At 40.0% G+C, this 13,433-nt stretch overlaps 1 protein-coding gene across 1 annotated transcript in view; it reads right to left on the reverse strand.

Moving 5' to 3' along the window:
- The window catches only part of LOC146325061 (prickle-like protein 2), a 52,018-nt gene extending 43,231 nt beyond the window's left edge, over positions 1-8,787 (reverse strand). Inside the window, exon 1 of the mRNA XM_084720792.1 lies at positions 8,332-8,787. The gene's annotated coding sequence lies outside the window, so the exon portion shown is untranslated. The remainder of the gene's footprint in view (positions 1-8,331) is intronic.
- Positions 8,788-13,433: the final 4,646 nt, after the last annotated feature.

Genomic DNA, 13,433 nt, shown 5'->3' on the forward strand with positions numbered 1-13,433 from the left:
GTAATGACTCACAGCCATAAACTGTAAAAGACTGACAAAGTCTCTGTGAGATCATTGTAAGGTTTCTGAAGAGCTGTTCTGAAGCTCTCGGTGCGGAGGCTCTGGCCATCTCCATCTTGGCAGTACCTAACTCCACTTCACTCCCAGCTAATCCAAAAATGGGCGTAGAGGTGGAGCATGAGTGTAGCTGAGGCGGCCGAATGTAGCAGCTACCTAGCAGCTGGCCATCTGTGATGGCGCCAACCTGTCACTCAAAGTGGGCATGCCTTTACTCATGCGTAACTGCCTTAATATATAGAAATAGGTGGGTTAAATAGAAAATCACCCCCAGTGCAGTCTTCATAAATGGAAAAAGTATCTCTAGAGACCCAAACCAGATTGTCAACATGTTTATTTCTGCTGTAAAGCTGAGCATTTTAACATTGAGGTCTATGGGGATTGACCCACTTTTGAAGCCAGCTTCAAGTGACCACATGAGGAACTGTGCTTTGGCAAATGATATGGCGTTGGCTAAATTTGTCAGCCCCAGAGGTTGCCACTTGCCCACAACGAATGGGAAGCAATTAGAGGACCTACATGGGTGTGGAAAGGTACTTTATTAATATGACAAAGTAATTTAATGGAAATGATTCAGGAGATACCTCTTATATTAAAGACAAAATACAGCAGGAAGCTAATGTGATAAAAGAGGATGGTAAGAGGGTCACTTAAATGGCCATAAGATCACAAATAGTCCTATGTGAGGGGGTGGGGGGGTGACTGGAACATTGAGGGCAGATATTTTAGGAGCACTCAAGTGGTGTTTGGAGTTGTTGGAGAGTCTTCACCATTATTAAAAGTGAGATAAAAATAATTTTAGAAACTGATTTACTGTTGAATCCAGTATATTGTTTTTGTGTTATTGTGTTTGGATTCACCAAAGTCACACAATAACACAAATTAACTGTTGTCTTCTGCAAGGTAACACTTCCTACACTGGTACTCCTGCTGCTGCTTCAAACTGGGGGCGTGCTGACCGCCATCTACTGTTGGTAATACAGTGACTATGGTACATACCTCATATAACCCCACTTCAAAAAAACCTGAACTAACCCTTTCTAGCTATTATGTCAAATGTCAAGGAAAATAATAGCTATTTCATGGTTCTAAAATCACCCACTTACAATGGAACAACGGACTACAAGACTAATACAAGAAGACACAGAAGAAATGACGGCACAATTGCAAATGAAAAAGTATTTTTGCGCAGATTTTGCAGTGATTCTAATTTTGGCTGAATAGCAATCTTCTTGAAATAATGATTTTTTTCCCTTCTTAAGAACTTTAATGGGTATTCGAAGATGTTGGATGAGCTTGTCATCAGGGATCATCTGAGACTGTGTTATTTTGAGACTAAATAAAACCAATTCAACAGGAGCTTGATTGTGTTAATGAACATGTGCCCTCAAAACATTATATATATAGTGAGTCACCAGATCACCTCTCAATGTATCTAGGCTGAGTTTGTTCCTTTTAGCTTGTGGGCAGCAAACAGATGGTCACTTTCCACTCGTCCACAGCCAAGATTACCAAAGAACTTATTAACTTACTGCATTAATTCCTTGTGGCAACATTTTTAAGATATTCCTCAACAGCTGATCATTAGCCAATCCTTCACCAGAATAGTCCAGTTAAAAGACAGGGCCAAGTTATTGGAAAAATCAATCTTAGTGGCTGCTGAGTGTGGTCAGAGTAAAGTTAATAAAGGAAGAAACACTCAATAATCATCAATCTGCTAACTAAAGCAAAGGAGATCGATCTCTCTACACGAGCAAAAAGTTCCACTGCTAATATTTTAAAATCTTTTTTATGAGTACAACCATGTCTGGATTTGATGCTCCCTCCCATTTAATACTACTATTAATGCAGACATATGAGGTACACTAGTTGTTCTTTTAGTCACCATTTTGTCAGTCTTGAGGTAATAGCTCTGTGTCTTTTTTTAAAATGTAAACAGTAAAGCCAACGCTTTCTTTTGAGTGGGATAAAAGCTACGGGTTTTATTGAATAACTTGCGTTTTAACGTCTTTATTTCAGATTATTCAAGTCAGAGGCAGGTTTCTTACAGATTCTGATAGTTTCTAATGTTGGATTTTAAAGGTGAAAGCTGGCAATATTCAGCCCTTTTGTTGTCAAAGAATAAAAGCCCAGAATGTGTTAGGCTGTCTTTCTGTCCACTTTCAGACTTCCCTACCCTTTCTATGGCACCCAGCTACAAAATCATTAGTTCCTGCTGCAAAAGTAAAACTAGATCACAAATAAGTACTTTCTTTCTTTCTTTTTTTTTTTTTTTAAAAAAAGGCTTTACAATTTCCTAAAACAGCTGGCCACTGTAGTTCTTAGCAAACATTACAGTAATCAAACAGGAGTAAACGGTGTATTAAGCTCTGTTAGCATATGACTAGTATTACCTGGGGACCTCTAGTAATTTGCAATAATTATGGAGGGCATTTGTGATCTTAAGCCTGTGTGGATCTGCCATGTCTGACATTTGCCATGTAAAAATTGTCATAACATGACATGGTCACGTGATATTAGTCCCGTGCATCTCAGAACTGGCATCTCATTTGGGGTTGTAATTTAGATTAAACTGTTTTCTGTTGTCAGACAACTGAACAAATATTAAATTTGATTGCAGTTCATAATATGTTAAACAGCAGTTAACAGCTGTGCTGTGAGACTGGCCATATGAAGTGATGATGACAGAAAAGGTTAGGAAGAACAAAAGGTTTTCATACTCAAGTACAGCCACAAAGCATCCGATACTTGATGTAAATAAGCTGTAAATGTGTATTTCTACTTGTAACACTGTAGTTTTAATGCATCTGCTCAGATTCTGAAATGCTAATGTTACACAAAGCCTTGAAGTTTCCATGCAGTCAAAATCTGTGTTTTAAGTTGTTTTGTAGATATTTTCAAGTATTATCATACTTCAGACTTTGTATTTTCCCAGAAAACTATCAAAATCTGTTGATGATTTAAATTTGTGTCCAATTAAACGCTATCTTGCTCATGACCCAGTGGAGAATATGTCCATTCATGGGAGCTGTACAAAAGCACAACTTTATAACTTTATTCACTGATTTCGGTGAATAGGATCACATTTTATGGTTTCCCCTCTGATGTCCTCAGGGTGTTTTGCGTCAACTTAATTACAGAGCTTTCCTGATGGACAGCTTACTTGCTGCTAAAGTAGCTAATGGTTAACTGTTAGCTGCTCTTAGCAGGCTCTGTTAGCACCATGTCTGGGAGATAATGTCAGGAAGTGAAAGTAAAATACAGACTTTCTTGTCTTGACTTTTCTTGTCTGAATGCACTGCATGAAACAGACATGACAGGGTCACTTCTAAATCAATGGGGTCTCCTGGTAATACTAGTTCTGTATGAATAGGGGTTCAGTTGGGGACTATTTTCAGCTGCAGATTTAGTGCTCCAGTGACTATTTACAGCTGCAGGATGGTGTTATGCAGGATTGCTTCAAAATAAACTATAGTGCCCATGTCCATGGCAACGCATGACCACATTACCTGGTGCAAAAATGGAGGCATTGTTCCACAGGTAATACAGTTGTTCATGCTAGCAGGATCAACTGTTACTTTTGTGGGATTTGCTGACAGCAAGAAAAATACAGACTATCTGCAGACTTACCCTTTAACAGTTTTTATTATTTTCCATTTTAGGAGGTAAACAGGTTGTGGCTGAGGATCCTGTGGTTTGCAGTGGATTTATTTATACACTGTAGTCCCAGGTAGCCAGTTTAAAGGTTGGTGTTACCTTTATTATCCATGATAGTGCCTCTTTGTTATTATGATAAATCAGGTTCATGCTGACCAACCGTCTGTGGTATTACAGGATACTTGCTGCCGTTTTTCCTTCTTTCTGTAGATCTTTCGCAGACAGTTTTATTTTTCCCCATTGTGATGCACAAACATTTACTGCTTCGATCTACTCTATGTTGTAGCATTAGTTGGTTTATAGGGCTATGTTAGACCCTCTGAAGACAAACAAGCTTCTTAAACTTATTTTTATTTTGTAGCACCTGAATAATGCGTGACAATGGGGCAGGAAGGCAGAGCTTTCTTTTTTAATGTCTTTACTGAAAAATCTGTCACATTCTCAAGAGAGGTGTACCAATGAGGCGAATAGTGGAACTAAGTACACAGGGCCCCAGCATGGGATGGGCCCTCAAAAACCCTCTAATTAACATTAATCCTACTGACTGGGTTACCTGCAGACTCAAGAGGTATACTTTTTGGCATATCCCACAGGTGCTTTATTTTGTCAATCATTTTATTCCAAAAGACTGTAATTAGTGCTGTTTAAAAATAACCATATACATATATATATATATATTCAGTTGACTGACACCCTTTTAATGTACATTCAGTGGGTTTGTGCAGCACAGTGGCACAACAGTGGCAGAGATGCAAATATTGCAGCACTAAGAAGAACATTCATCGGCCCTGGATGTTATGTAATATGTAATGGATCCATTGTTTTTGGTATTGATCCTATTGATGCTAGTATTGATAGTACTGAATCTATGGGGGACTGAACAAATGCATTGAAGTGTCATTTGCACGTGGTCAGCCTATCTCTCCAGGACAAGCCTGGTTTTAGCAGTTTTTCATTCATTCAATTTTAAAACAATTTATTAATAGATATGAACTCTGCATTTAATTTCTACAATAAAAATCTTTTCAGTTCATTTTAGTTAGATTCCCAGTAACTATCATAGAAACAATTGCTACTTTTGCTGGAGTCTACATAAATATATTTACAAAACTCTTACATTTTCCTCTTCATTGTTTATAAGTGTCCGATTCCTTTTTTTTTTTTATAAACTTACCTGTCTGATTTAGTTAAGAGTTTGAACCATCAAGTAAGGCTGCAGTCACATACACAACATCAAAGTAACGAACGCTGTGGTTGTCGTCATCTGTGAACTCCTCCTCATGCATTTAGAACCTCACAAGTTCACCATGAAAGAATGAAAAGGTACACAGACATCAAAGCGATCTAAAGGTGTCCAACCTGAGGCTTCCAGTGCCACAGTGACTGTGTCCATAAAAAGTAGCAGGGTAAGGGTGAGTGAGGGTCTCAGCACATGACATCATAATGTCACCCCCTTCCAATCTACACCCCTGTGATGTATTGTTAAAGATACTTTTGTGTCATCATCTATGTTGCGTTCTTCACTGAGATGACAGTGTGTGTGCTCTTTGTTCTGGCTGTGTCTTGTGACGGGTCTGCAGTGTGCTGTGTGAGTCTCGGGCTGCGTCACCACTGACTGTAATGGCTGAACACTGCAGGGTGGAAAAATCCCTGCAGCCTGCATATATTTATATCTTTTTGTTCTATAAAATATAAAAAAAAGAAAACACATAATCTGAGACATTTTCACTGAATAAACTGAGAGCAAACAGTCGTTTAAATTAATATTGGTTAGACTCACTAGAAACTGTTATACATTCCTGTAAACAGTCAAATAAAATTAACTGCAACTAACTTTTTGCTGCAACTAATTTGTCAGAGGTAGTGTGCCGTAGAAAGTGTACGACTGTGATCAATAATGTGTACAATGAACACAAAAACATCAACAGCCTGATTTTCAGGGAGCACAACAATTTACAGAGAGCCAGTCTTATAACCATTACCTCCTCAGTGAATACAAATTCCCATTTTAATTTAATCAGGCACAGCAGGACGAGCTCATGGGGTCCTGCTTGGAATTGACTGCGTTGCAAATGCAGGTTTCATTTCCTGTTCACAAGCCTTTTCTAAAAGGCGCTGTTTTAAGCTACTGTACAAATTATCACCATGGCAACCGGAGCTATCCTAAAAATGCAACAAAATGGATAAAGCCACAACACACAAAAAACAAAAAGCCACTTGTGATGAATTCAGCTGTAATTACAAAAATCTTTTATCTGGCGCTCACTGTATTTTGAGTGGGAGGTCTGCTGTAATACACGGTTTAGAAGGGGGTAATTTATCCAAGATTTTTCTTTTCAGTTCCATCTATTTATTTCAACTCTGCACGCCATCGCTCTTATCCTGCTTTACCGACCTTACGTAAGAGAAAGGTCATAGCATATCTATTATTAAATGACTCGGTCATGGTATATTACATTATTAATCACCTCTGTGTAGTCTCTAAACACACACAGCATGACTCTGACTCGAGTGTCATATATGTTTAAGCTAAAATAGGCCCGCAGTCTCAGGACCAACTCAACATTTAATTAGTCGACCAGTTAGGAGGCATTTATGTCAGAGTCAAATTCAGCAAAGTAAACCTCTCCCAGCAATTTGTCAGTGGGCAATGAAGAGGTTTCCTGTGTTTTGTACCATTTGTCATAAGAAAAGCTGAACATGAATGGCAACGCAACCCTAAATACTGAACATGTCCTTTGAGGGAAATGAACAAACAGCTTTTGTGTAGTTGATACAATTGTATAACATCTGACAGAGCCACCTGAACTGTCAGCATATCAGGGCCATAAAAGCAGCACAGAAGCAGAAATGTACTGTGAAAGCACCGCATGGGGCAGAGCAGCAAGAGCTCTGAGACACCCGCCCACCCTTCCTGAATCAGCCGTTTCTGTGGCGACCAGAGTGGAGCGGGGGGGTGGGGGGGCGGAGGGAGGGAGGGAGGTGCTCGGTGAAAGTGAAGAGACAAACATTTGAAGCCCGGTGGGAGCGACATGAAGGGTTGGATGGATGGATGGACAGATATATTGAGGGATGGGTGATAAAGGGATGTGGCAGGGTCAATGGGGAGCTGGGGCTGATTCCTCCACATCACACTCAGTGACAGATTGACAGTCGGAGGCAAACAAACGGCAGCATCCACAACACTGAGGGGATTTTTTTCCCCCACTCTCAATGGCAACCCCAGATCACGGTCATGGCTCAGGGGTTTAAAGCATCTAGACGCTGACAATGTCTCTCTGTGAAATCTCATTCAGCCATATGGTCCTATTCAAAGCCTCGTATTTCTCTGCCCCCTCTGTACGCAAATCATATGGGCTTGAAGAAGTACGTCATGGCAGATTGAAAGACTCACTTCACAGGCAAACTTCAAAAGAAGTGAAGTTGATTCAACAAGTTGTACGGTGAAGGAAATGATTCTGGACCAATCTGCTGCTGCTGTTGAATCCCTGCGGTAAACACTAGTGAGCTGCCATTACGCACAAATTACATTCCAGGATGCAACAGTACAAGCGACAAGTGGTACGTACTAACATGGAGGAGAAGGATCTGGATTCTGAAATGTTTCGTTTAGATGGTAGATCAGAAGACAGGTGTTGTCACAATAAAAATAATGAAGTTTGAGCTTAGTCATGGCCAAAAAAAAAATGTGAAAAAAGAGGTTTAAATAGGATGAATTAATCACTTTTAGATATGTTGTCAAATAGTGGGCATATGTGCAACAAAATCTGCCAAATTAGCAACATTTTGTCTTTATATGACATGTAGTATTACAGAAAAATCTTGCATCACGCACAGTCTTCCTCATTAGACAGATCTATGATTAGGTGTCAGCTCCAACACCATATTATGTAATGGATTACACTTTGAACTGAGAATATTGATACAAGCTTACGCCACAGTGATCGCCTCCTGTCAGTGCTACAAAGACTAGGGATGGATGCAGTAGTTCTCTTGCGCAGTTGAGACAAAAGGCTCACACTAAGCTCAAGAAAAGCAAATGTAAACACCTGCAGATTTCCCCGACAGTTGTCGATAAATTTCTGTGTCCACAAACACTATGAACCGACACGGATGCACAATCTGCATTCCATCAGATACTGTAGAATCTGCCACAGCATCTGCGATGGTACTGTCTTCATCGTCTTTTCTTTTTTTCTGTTTCTAAACAAGATAACAGTAGCAGAGCTGCTTCCCACTCCACCCACTTTCTCTTCCACTCACACATGGATTTACACATGGGGGGAAACGGGGATGAAATCTGATGGATTCACTCCTCAATCAGAGGCTTTCCTCCCCCAAGTCCCGGTGGTCTTTTTCACTTGTCAGTCAAGAGGTAAACAAGCCTTCACACATACAAACATACATGTAAAAAACACCCACATCCATCACATCCACGTACACGCAGAACTAATGATGGATACGCCTCATTTCTTAGGAGAACTTTCAGTTAAATCAACACATTCATGTTATAGATGCACCAAAAATCAGCGAAATTATCATATTAATAATCATATCAGAGGTGTCAAGTCAAATTATCACCATACACAACTGTGAGGAGTTCATCACGAGACTCACCTGTTCCTGTGGCTGGTGTCGGAGTCCTGGTGTGCGCAGGGACTGGACTGAGTCACTCACACTGGACACATACCAGAGGACGGACTGACTGGCTCTGCTCTGCTCTGCTCTGCTCACAGCGCTCTCCTCTTCCCTCCGAGTCTCAGAGACAAACACCAGCTCTGCTCTGCCTCCGCCGCCTCTCCTCCCTCCTCTCTGCCTCTCACACGTACTGTAGCAGCAGCAGCAACAGAGGGAAGGCTGGGGGCTGCAGACTCTGTGATCAGCACAAGTCTTTCTCTCCCTCTCTCTCCTCCAGGCTCTGTGTTTCTCCTCAAGTCTGGCTAAAGGCAACCATGGCTGAACAGAAAAACAGTGACAAAGTGTGTATAGATTAAGTTTGCAAGTATTTATGGTGTGTGTTTGTGTGTGTATGTGTGTGACAAAACGGCGTGCTCTGACAACAACAATGCGCACAGGCAGGCGTGCAAGCTGTGGGAGAGAGCTTTACTACCGCCTCCTGCCTGCTCCCCTTTTCACCACCACCACCACCTACCCACCCATCCACCCACCCGCCCACCCTCTCCTTGCCAGCCCCACACCAGCCTGTTGAAGTGAGTCATCAAGCGATCAGCCAATCGCGCGGTGGCACACAGCCTCCGATTAGAATAACAGGAGTATTTATGCACGCTGTTTTCAGGAGAAATGAAATGGAGAAATGTCTGGAAGGACTTGACATACTTTGGTTGGAGTGGGGAGGATCGGTAACTGGATTTGTTAAAAAAAAAAAAAAAAAAGAAATCTATAATATATTTACTGTCATTTATCATAAAATGATGATCTGATTAAGGAAACATGCTAAATTGAAATATTGAGTTCTCTGACATCAGTGCTGTGGTGTCCTCCTTGGAAATTTCTATTCTGATTTGTAACTTCTGTTCTTGTTTGCCCATTTTACTTTAAAAGGAGCGAAATGTAGTAATTACGTATCCAAAAATGAGTACTGCAGTCCAAACAGCAAGTTGGAGCCACAGATCTCTTATTAAATAGGTTGAATTCCTATTTAATACACGATCTATGGTTGAAGCAAGTTGTTTCCCCTTGTCGCCTCCGACCCAGATGTCTGTCAATGTAAAAAAACAAAACAAAAGCCCACTGCCCTGAAACTACAGTGCACTGAGTGCTTGCAAGAATCAATTAACATACTACACAATTTAACCGTTAATACTGTTATTAACAACTACTCTTTCTTAGAGATTATTAATGATTTCTTATGACTCATAAATAGACACTTACTTATTTGGCAAACATTCAGCATTAATTGACTCTCATTAACGTGAAATAGGCAACCAAAAAGAGTTATTCCAGCCCAGAATAGAAATTTCAAACCGTGGACACCGTGGCTGTAGCGTTGCTGTCAAAGAAACAAGAATTTCAACTTTTCATGTTTCCTCTATCTTTGATGAATACCATGACCATTTAATGATAAATAAAGTAAATATATTACACATTTCTCCTTAGATTAGAGGTGAAATTATGCTTAATGTTGGCCAAACGAACATGTGCCTGTTTGTGAGTCATAAGAAATCATTAATAATCAACATTAACGACATTAACAATCAGACAACTGACAGTTATTAACAGCTGATCAACTTACAGTATAGGATGGGATTGTTGCCTGTTATTGTCAAACTATAATGTTGCACTTGTCTTGCGCTCCTGCAGTGTTCCTGCAGCCTGCCTGAGCTTCCTCAGGTCTGGTGAGGAAGGGGTGGAGGGAAACAACTTGCTTCAACCATAGACAGTGTACTAAATATGATTTCAAATTATTTAATGTACTGTCTACAGCTCCAACTCTACTCGGACTGCAGTACACATTTTAAGATGCACAATTGTTACATATTTCTCCGGTAATTTCATCACTGTTTCATATCTTTTCCAGTAACCAAGTACCCAACAGCTCCTTTAACCTCGTACAAAGCACACGGTGTGAAGATAATATATGGTTATAACTTGTGCAGTGTTCATCACGGCATCACTTGTGAGCTGTGACTCACTGTGCAATATGATTCATTCTACCAAGGCTGTAGCCACTTTTGAGTACAATAAAGTCTGACCCTGGTATTTTTCCTGGGAAAATGAAGGTAAATTACTAAAATAGAGCTCAAAGTCACTGCTCTGCTACCAACCACACTGTGTGATCTGTAACTACGCACTAATCTGCCGAGTGTACTGCCTGCCATGGTAAGAGCCCTTCTGTGTTGTAGTGAAGTAGGAGGAGCTATTTTGGGTTATTTTGTTCCAGAAGTTAAGTTCCTGTTCAGTTTCTGCATTGACAGTGTTTGGCGACTGGCAGTCGAAGCAGTGCTGGGATGGACATTACTGTAAACTCCTCTGGTTGAATCATCAGTACAAACAATGAGCAACTGTGCTGAAAGAAAAGGAAAAAAAGGTTCACTGGTGAAAAAGCAAAGGGATGAAAGTGAATGCATAAAAACAAAAACTTGAGATAGAAGTCAACTAAACTTCCAATGGGAACACAGTGGTAAGAAATGAATCATAAAGCTCATAAGTGGGAGACTGTCCTCTGAAGAAAACTGACAGCACCAGTTGTTTGAACTTTTGATGTGTAACTGACAATGACCTTTTATTGCTGTGTGAATTATGACTCTTTTTTTTGCCAGGAGCAAAGTCAAAAGTAGCAACAAAATGTGTGAGTTTGAGGAGGCCCACTTGTACAAACAGATTTGTTGTTAAATGGTTTGCAACGATTCACCAATTTTCCAATATTTTGAATTTTTTAAAAAAATTTCTCTTTAGTACAAACACAAAGTACAAGTGGTCCCAACCTGTCGTATGACTCGTACCATTAGTCTGCTGTTATCCAAACCAAAGTTCACCAATGGATTGTATATTTTATTGCTAGGAAGCAATATAATTTAAGATAATAATATATATAATATAATATAATTTTCCACAACATAGTTTGGATGTACAGGGCTTTCCGCAAAGATAAGTGTTTTAGTTAGTGTTAGTTAGCCAGACATGCTAACGTTTTCAGCTTATGTTAGAGCACATGAAGACAGAATTTAGTCCATTTACCACACATGTGCTCTTGTGTTTAACGTTTTTGAGAGACTACAGAAAAAGACATCACCGTTCAGACTCATGAAACGCAGAGTATTCCTCTCCTCAGAGCCTCCTGCACACTGCTTCAACATGTAGAGAAATGGAAAGCTTGACAGGTCTAGTTATGGTTGCTAAGCTATGATTGGACAATGGCTGTTTGCAGGTGGAGGTCAATTTAGTCTCTTAATTAATCATAGGTTTTTTGGGGGCGCAACATGAGTAAAACCCAACAGAGTGTTATCTCCCATTCCCCTTGAGAGCCAGGTGCGCCTGCATCTAGTGCACTGCTACTTAAATGTTGGATCTGGCAAATTGGAGAAGCAAACAGAGATGCTGAAATGATCCACTTCAGGCGCTGCAGTTAATCCATGGGTCAGAGGGGCTGTAGGTGGGTGAAACAGGCCAGAGCATCTCCCCTCGTCCTAACTGCATGCGCATGCATTATGCACGATCCAACACACACAGGGATGACTGCTGTGACATTACAGGACACATGTAAACGTTACTATAGTACTTTAATTACTGACAGCAGCTCCTCTATTATTGAACTAAACTGTTAAGGAAAACACTCATTTCAATATAACACACACAATCAACAGACTGTCTCGATAAGATAAGAATATGAAAATGTTCTTGCATGAGACCCACTGTTGGCTTCCTGTTTCTGGCCAATGTTGATGGTTAAACATGACCACAGTTACTACCCAACTTAAAAGGTGCCCCGGAGAGTTTTTTTTGTTTTGTTTGTTTTTATTTTTTTTTTAACCTCTAGCAGAGCATCTTGTCTCACCATTACACACCGGTAACAGCAATCTGATCATCATCGATACTGATCCTGGAGAGTGTGTTGCTTCCAGCTCCATGAAAACCCACTGGAGTGCTTTATAGGTGTACTTCAGTTCAAGAGGGGAGATTAGGCTCAAACAAAATGGTAGCTGCAAATGCAGCTCTTTGCAATCTTCCAACACCATCTTGCCCTTTAGGACAGTCCTGATGTCTGCTGGTTTATACATCCTGGTTTTTGATAATAAGTACTCTTGCTGTGGTCTCCTCAATGGATCCCTGGATGACAGCTTCATGATCTGCAACCTGTACATATGCATGGTAATTTTACAAAATGTCTGTATTCAACAAAAAGTCAAATATAGTCGAGAATGTGCACTTGAAAAACGAGGGACAGGGTCTCAAGTAAGATCTTCCCAAAACATAATATGAAACACACTTACATGCTGTACGCAGGATGAAAGAGATGCTGGTGTGTGTAATCATTCTGTCAATACTGGTTTTGAAGTGAGACCTTCATAACGCAACAACAGTGCAAGACTCTGGAGGCAAAAATTCACAGACCTCGCTCTAAAGTTAAGATGAAGATAATATAAGACTTCAACAGTCTGTGGTAGAAAATTGTGTGGTATCTTGAAAAGTTACAGTCTTGATTTCTATCTCCTTGCTGTATTGTGGTGAATGGATTTAACCTGGTGATTACATGTAGGTTTGCTGTTGGGATAAAATGACAACAAACCTATGGACGACTGTCAGGATGAAGATACCTAAAAATTCCACTTTTCAGACTACTGAAGCCTCAAAAATACAAAGTATTTTATACAGAGTATATTAAGTGGGGCTTTTCCACAGAGCAGGACTTTGGGTTTTGTTTTCCATCTCTTCACAGCCAGCATGGACAGGAAAAATTATTACATACCAACAACTCTTTAAACCTGCATAAGGTGTTCTACTAACATAGACTTAAAAAAAATCTTTTAAAATCATTTAATCTCTGGTGACTTGCATTCAATTAAAGTTTCCGACTTGCCTTGTACATAAAGATTAGGCTAGTCACACCAGAATCTCAAGTCATATAAAAGATGAATGGTTTTAAAACAGATGTTTCTATTGTACACACTTAATTACTGCTGCCAGAACTGACTTATTTTGAGATCATAGTTTTGTTTTGTTTTTTAAATCCAAGAACTCCAACATATTGACTTTTGATA

Source organism: Lutjanus erythropterus, chromosome 6, assembly GCF_056507025.1.
Source record: "Lutjanus erythropterus isolate fLutEry1 chromosome 6, fLutEry1.hap2, whole genome shotgun sequence".
Taxonomy (NCBI): Eukaryota; Metazoa; Chordata; class Actinopteri; order Lutjaniformes; family Lutjanidae; genus Lutjanus; species Lutjanus erythropterus.